Genomic DNA, 6970 nt, shown 5'->3' on the forward strand with positions numbered 1-6970 from the left:
TCTGAGATAAAAAATTATTTCCTTCATGGATTTGGCACCTGATGCATTCATTCAACAAATTGTTTATTGAGCAAGAATCAAGATAAATCTTCTTAGGAATAAAACCACTTATTTGAAGAGCACTGTTGGCATCTGCAGGGGTCAAGAGAGTTGCCCATCAACTAGGAATTAAGAATGCCCCTTTATAAGCCTGGAGGTTCCTAGGAAGTCAAGAGGGCCTCAAATTTGTACATGTTAATATAAAATTTATTTTAATTTTTTCCACCATTTATCCCCTCTATGCCCTCTTCCACTTCCACCCTCCTCTTCTCCCTAATACAAATTATAATTTGAAAAAAAAGGGAGTCAGTATCCTCTTGGTAAGAATAGCCCCTCTGTATATCTCCCTACTGACTTCTACCAGCAGAGGTCAAGTGGAAACCCCAGAACTCTGCATGTTCTAGCAAGATTCCTCATTCTTCTCAACATTCATAGGCTCTCCACCACCATCCCCTTTGAGATCATCATGCTCTTTATCCCTGTTTATGTCAGTTATCACAGGAATCCAGGATTCCCTGGCCATGCCTTATATTCTGGACTCTAAGTACATCAATGCTTCTAACTCCATTTTACACCCCTTCTGATCCCTTAAAAGCCTTTCACAATTGAACTCAAGATCAAATATCTGCAAAATCCTGTATATCTCTTCTCTGAGCATTCCTGTCACCTTCTTGCCCTTACTGCAACCTGGCAATGTTTCTCCTGCAGCCCTCTTGAATGTAGTTCTCTCTCCAGCACCCTTTGGTACCACTGGGCCTAGAGGCAGAATGTCCTTTTTAAATTATATGTTACCAGATTATAGCACACATTAGCCCATCTTGTTAATTTATTCTCTCTTCCTCCAGGTTACTTCTATTCATTCCTTTAAATTTTAGGTCCTGGGTCTCTATCACTCTCTCCAGGGACAACTATCAGAATTCTTGGTGATTTCAATATTCTTCAAATCCTTGACATTTTAAATCTGAGATCAGGTATTAGCATGGTTGGGTTCTGCTGAAAGCTCTCATCCAGGTTGCAGAGTGATGTCTTTTTACTGTATCCTCACATCGTGGATAGAGGGGGAGAGAGAGCTCTCTGGAGTCCCTTCTATAAGGGCACTAATCCCATTTATGAAGGCTCCACCCAAAGCCCCACCTATTAATACCATCACGTTAGGTAGAATTTCAACATATTAATTTGGAGGGAACACAAATATTCAGACCATTGCACAAATCCAAAACTGTAATATTCCAGGATTAGAAAACCAAAATAGTTCTAGCTATATACACTACACAAGATTGCCTCCTTAAAGTCAAGACTTGAGTTTTTTGTATGTGAAGGAGTTTAAAACCTATTTATATACTAGTTTAAAAGCTCTTAGATTTACTTTCATCCCCTTTCCCTCTTCCTAAGCCCTTTCTCCCTTCCTCCCTTCCCTTTTTTCCCTTCCCTTCCTTTTTCTTTCTCTTTCTTTCTCTCTTTTTTTTCTCCCTCCCTCCCTCCCTTCCTTCCTTCCCTTTCTCCCTTTCTCTCTTTCCTTTCTTTCTCCCTCCCTCCCTCCCTCCCTCCCTTCCTTCCCTTTCTTTCTTTCTCTTTCTTTCTTTCTTTCTTTCTTTCTTTCTTTCTTTCTTTCTTTCTTTCTTTCTTTCTTTCTTTCTTTCTTTCTTTCTCTTTCTTTCTTTCTTTCTTTTTCTTTCTTTCTTTCTTCTCTCTCTCTCTCTCTCTCTCTCTCTCTCTCTCTCTCTCTCTCTCTCTCTCTCTTCTTTCTTTCCTCTCTCTCTCTCTCTCTCTTTCTCTCTCTCTCTTTCTTCTTTCTTTCCTCTCTCTCTCCCCCTCTCCCCCTCCCCCTCCCTCCCTCCCTGCCTCCCTCTCTTCTGGCTTTTATCCTCTCCTTGTACTCTCAGTTATCCCCTCTTCTTCAATACCTCCCTTTCCATAGGCTTCTTTTTACCCTTCAAACATGAAAAAAAACTGTCCTAGCCGGTTTTGCTCAAGGGTTAAAGCATCAGCCTGGGGACTGAAGGGTCCCTGGTTCAATTCTGGCCAAGGGAATGTACCTCAGTTGCAGGCTTGATCTCTGGCCCTGGTTGGGGCACATTTGGTAGACACCCAATCAATGTGTCTCTCTCACATCAATGTTTCTCTCCCTCTCTCTCTCTGAAAAGCAATGAAAAAAATATCCTCCGGTGAAGATTTTAAAAAATCCTCTATCTGTCCCTTTGTCTCAGCTAATGGTGTCATATTTTACCCAATCTCCCAAACTAGAATCATCCTTATTTCTCCCCCTTCTCTAACTGGTCTTCAAGGTCAGAAATTTATCAAAATTCTAGGTTAGTTTTTCTCTTTACCCCTACAGCTGTTTTAGTTCTGGGTGTACTCTCTTGCCTAAACTACCATAGTTGGTCTGTTTCCAGTCTTTCTCCACTCCAGGTGGCAAATTATATTCCACAAACATTTTTTGAGCATCTACTATGTGTCTGGCACTGGAAACACAAAGACAAATATGACAGTAGTTCCTATACTCAAGAAACTTATCCACCCACAATATAGCATCAACCTCATTAAAAACTTCTCTGTGTTGCCAATAGAATTAAGTTATATCCCCTTAAGCAGGCATATAAGGCCTGTCACCATCTGGCCTGAACTCACCTCTCCAGCCTTCTCTTTCACTAGTCTCCTTTACTTAAGTCTCTCCTAAGCTCCAGCCACACTTAACTTTGCATAAATCCCTGAAAATTCCATTGCCTCTGTTTTATATATGCTATATTTTCTGTCTGGAACACCCTCTTTTGTGTCTCACCATTATCCTCAGCCTTTGAAACTCAGCTCTTAATCATTACCCCTCTTTGATGCTTTCCCAGATGGCCCTTAGTTCTTCAGGTTGCTGTTCCCACAGTACTCTGTTTATAGCTCTAATATAGTACTCATTGCAATGCATTATACCTTATCTACTTACTTCTTTACTTTTTCGGTGAGACAATTCCTAGAGGTCAGAAACAATGTTGTTCTGCACTATCAGGTACATGGTAGGCTCTAAATTCCAAATATATATATTCTTAATGAATCTCTTAGCACTTGGTCTTCCCTTTTTTCCCCCTGATGGTATTACATAGCCCTTATTTCCTAGAAATGGAGCATAAAAAATTTTTTGGTGAACTAAAAAAAAATCAGAAAAAATGGGCCCTTAGCTTTGAAACTAACCCCACTTCTCCATTATCTCATTCTATACTCAGTTATCCTGCAAGGTGCTGAATAAAATGGTGTTAATACTTTCAACATCTAATCTCTGAATGTGTATGTAACCTTTTTCTAGTCACTTCCTACATTATACAATGGAAAGAGCACAGCCCTGGACGGGTTGCTCAATTGGTTAGAGCGTCATCCCAATACACCAAAGTTGCAGGTTTGATCCCGGATCAGGGCACATACAAGACTCAATCAATGAGTGCATAAATAAATGGAACAACAAATCAATGTTTCTTTCTCTCTCATCCATCCATCCATCCATCCATCCATCCATCCATCCATCCATCCATCCATCCATTTTAAATAAAAGAGCACAATGAGCCCTAGCTGATTTGGCTCAGTGGTTAAGAGTGTCGCCCCTCAGACTGAAAATTCCTGGGTTCAATTCTGGCCAAGGGCACGTACCTTGGTTGCAAGCTCAATCCCAGGCCCCAGAGTGGTGTGGGAGGCAACCAATTGATGTGTCTTTCTTATATCGATGTTTCTCTCTCTCTCTCCCTTCCACTCTCTCTGAGAAGCAATGGAAAAAATATCCTCAGATGAAGATAAAAAAAAAAAAGAGCACAATGGCCTGGCTGGGCATGGCTCAGTGGTTGAGCATCGACCTAAGATCCAGGAGATCACAGTTCAATTCTCAGTCAGGGCACATGCCCAGGTTGTGGGCTTGATCCCTAGTAGGGGACGTGCAGGAGGCAGCCAATCAATGACTCTTATCATTGACGTTTCTGTCTGTCTCCCTCCCTCTCCTTTCTCTCTGAAATCAATAAAGATATATATTTTTTAAAAAGCGCACAATGAAGTACTTACTTACGGCAGAGTTACCCAAGAACTATAATACACTCTCATGAAGACAATGAAATAAATCTTTGACTTCCTCTGATCCAAGACAATAGAAATAAGCACAAAAATATGCTTACTTACATAGAAATAAGCATATATTACTTTCTATATTTTCTATATGAACTCCATGTATATATACATGTTATAAGCTGATGTTTGGGGTAGACCATTTTTAGATTTCAATATATTTCATTTAAAAAGGTAAATTAACTTTTTAAAAGTCTCTTCATTGACTTAGAGCTGTTCATGTTTTTTTCAGTCCCCAGTTACAGACTAGTAGCAAAATTCAGAATATGAAAAAGCTCAACACAAGACAGTCATTTTAACCCTTTCCATTACTGTCAAACCAGACTGATAGGGTATGCTTCTAAATTGTGGGAAGATAATGCCATCACAAAACAAAGTAATTTAAGTTCCTGTATGTGATGTTGAGAGGAGACAAACATCCATCTGTTGTTCCACCCATTCATGCCTTCATTGGTTGATTCCTGCATGTGCCCCAACTGTTGATGGAACCCAAAACCCTGGCACAACCAGATGATGCTTCAACCAACCAAGCTATAGGAACAGGGCTGTGATGTTTATATTGAGGTAGGTCATGATGTTTCCCTTAAACTTTATGATCAATTTCTTGTTCCCTATACCTAGAACAGATTTCTACTTGGCCGCCTCTTTCCCTTTATTTACCTTAGAGATACAAAATTAATTTCTAAGTTATCCAATTTTTAAAAACCTCATAAAACTGGACTGTTCTCATCTGTTACAATTTTAAAACTTCAAAAAAATGCTCATGTCAATCAATAAAGTTCTTTTTTACTATTAGTGATTGTGGACACATTTAAATTCAGTCCTTAGAAAAATATCAGAGAGAAGGTGGATGCTGCAATTAGAATTAACAACTTGTTTCTGCACTCCTTTAATTTTAAAAATTGGCCTGGGAATTTTTCTCTCTTAGGAAACTGTTACGATTAAACTTGTGAAATGGCATCTAATACTTGCCAAGTATTTTCTAATTTCTGTCTATTCAGGTTGCAGATTTCTCTTCCCAAAGTCCTGACACTAACTGTACATGTTTGAATCTAGATTTGGTCCCCTACTCGAAACATACTTGTGAATTTGAAAAAAAACAAAACAAAAACCTGGTATAACTTGAATCCCCACCAGGTAATGGTTGAGATAACATGCAAAGGCATGGGTAAACCTAATTACAAATTACAGTACTTGTGAAACTTCCAGATGAGAAGCCATTTCCAAAGTTACACTAACATGAAATCCCTTGAAATAGTCCAACAGAGTAAACTATGAATTAGGATGCAATGGGTCTGAATTTTCAAAACAATGTGTGTGTGAAAGGCAGTTTTTCCCACACCACTTTTTAATTTAAAAAATATATATATCTTTATTGATTTCAGAGAGAGGAAGGGAAAGGTTGAGAGAGATAGAAACATCAATGGTGAGAGAGTCGTCATTGATCAGCTGCCTCCTGCACGTCCCCGACTGGGGATCGTGCCCACAACCCGGATGTGTGCCCTAACCAGGAATCGAATCAGGATCTCCTAGATCCTAGGTCCATGCTCAACCGCTGAGCCACACCAGGCCAGGCCCACACCACTTCTTCTGATAGGGGAAAAATACTAGTCATTTAGACTTCCAATCTTCTAAAGTCTATCTTCAATTTAGTTCCTACATTTTCAGTTCATCTTACACATGTTGTTACTAAATTAATCTTTCTAGAACACAAGTGTTACTTCCCTTCAAAAAAACTTCAGTAGCTTTCCATTGTTAGGGCAGTAAGTTGAAAAAAGCCTAATATTCAGTGCCAGCATTATTTGGTTGTCACCAACTTTCGAAACTTTATCTGGAATTATTCCCTTGCACTCTGGAATATCTAGGCCAGGGATTGGCAACCTACAGCCTGCAGACCAAATCCAGCAGGCTGCCAATTTTTGTATGGCACTCCTGGTAAGAATGATTTTTGTGTTTTTAAAGGTTTGGACAAGAATATTTTGTGACATATGAACATAAATTTAAATTTCAGCATTCCTAGTTTCTTCTTTTTTTTAACAGTGACTTTTATTTTTTTACATATTTCCTATGGTTGATTTCATACTAAAACAGTTAATTTCTGAAGTTGCAAGAGAAACCTTATGGCCCTTATCTGCTCCTTTACAGAAAGTTTGCCAACCCCTGACCTAGGCATACTTCTGTTTCAATCTCTTCACCTACCAAGATTCCTTCCTTGGAATGTACTACTCCCACTCATTTCTGTTGTCACCTCCATGAGGTGTCAAAGTAGAATTTTCAAAAAAATTTAAAACATGAATTCCCCCACAAATATAAAATAGTAAGCCAAACATTTAACTCAGTGCCAGAACCAGCAAGATGGTAAAGCTGGTTCCAGGAGCATTTAAGGAAGTAGGTATTTATAGGCATAAAAAGATTCTAGGTTAAACAAAACTGATTACTGTTATCCCAAGCAATAAAACTAAGTTTGAAGTTAGCTTTTCTACCACTCAGAAATTTACAACATAACAAGTAAATTCACAATCTTTGAACTCCAACCAAATAATAAGAGTCAAACACAGGTACCTTCTCCCAGATAATAATCCTTGGGCAGGCAGGTTAAAACTGTCACAGTATGAACTGTAAGGTCATCATCCCTCCACTCCTTGTCTTATTTCCATGTTTCAGGTAATTTTCCTTAACAAGGTCTGTCCTAATCCTTCCGGTCAGTATCGACCTCTCCTTTTATACTCCGATTACATTTTGTACTTCTATTATCCTGATTTGTGCATTTTATTTTCCCCAACAGGCAGTAGGCTCCTTAAATCAGTATTTTAGAGCTAAGACTTAACCTTCCTTTTTT

The sequence above is a fragment of the Miniopterus natalensis genome, chromosome 2 (genome assembly GCF_054644295.1).
Source record: "Miniopterus natalensis isolate mMinNat1 chromosome 2, mMinNat1.hap1, whole genome shotgun sequence".
NCBI classification, from domain to species: Eukaryota; Metazoa; Chordata; class Mammalia; order Chiroptera; family Miniopteridae; genus Miniopterus; species Miniopterus natalensis.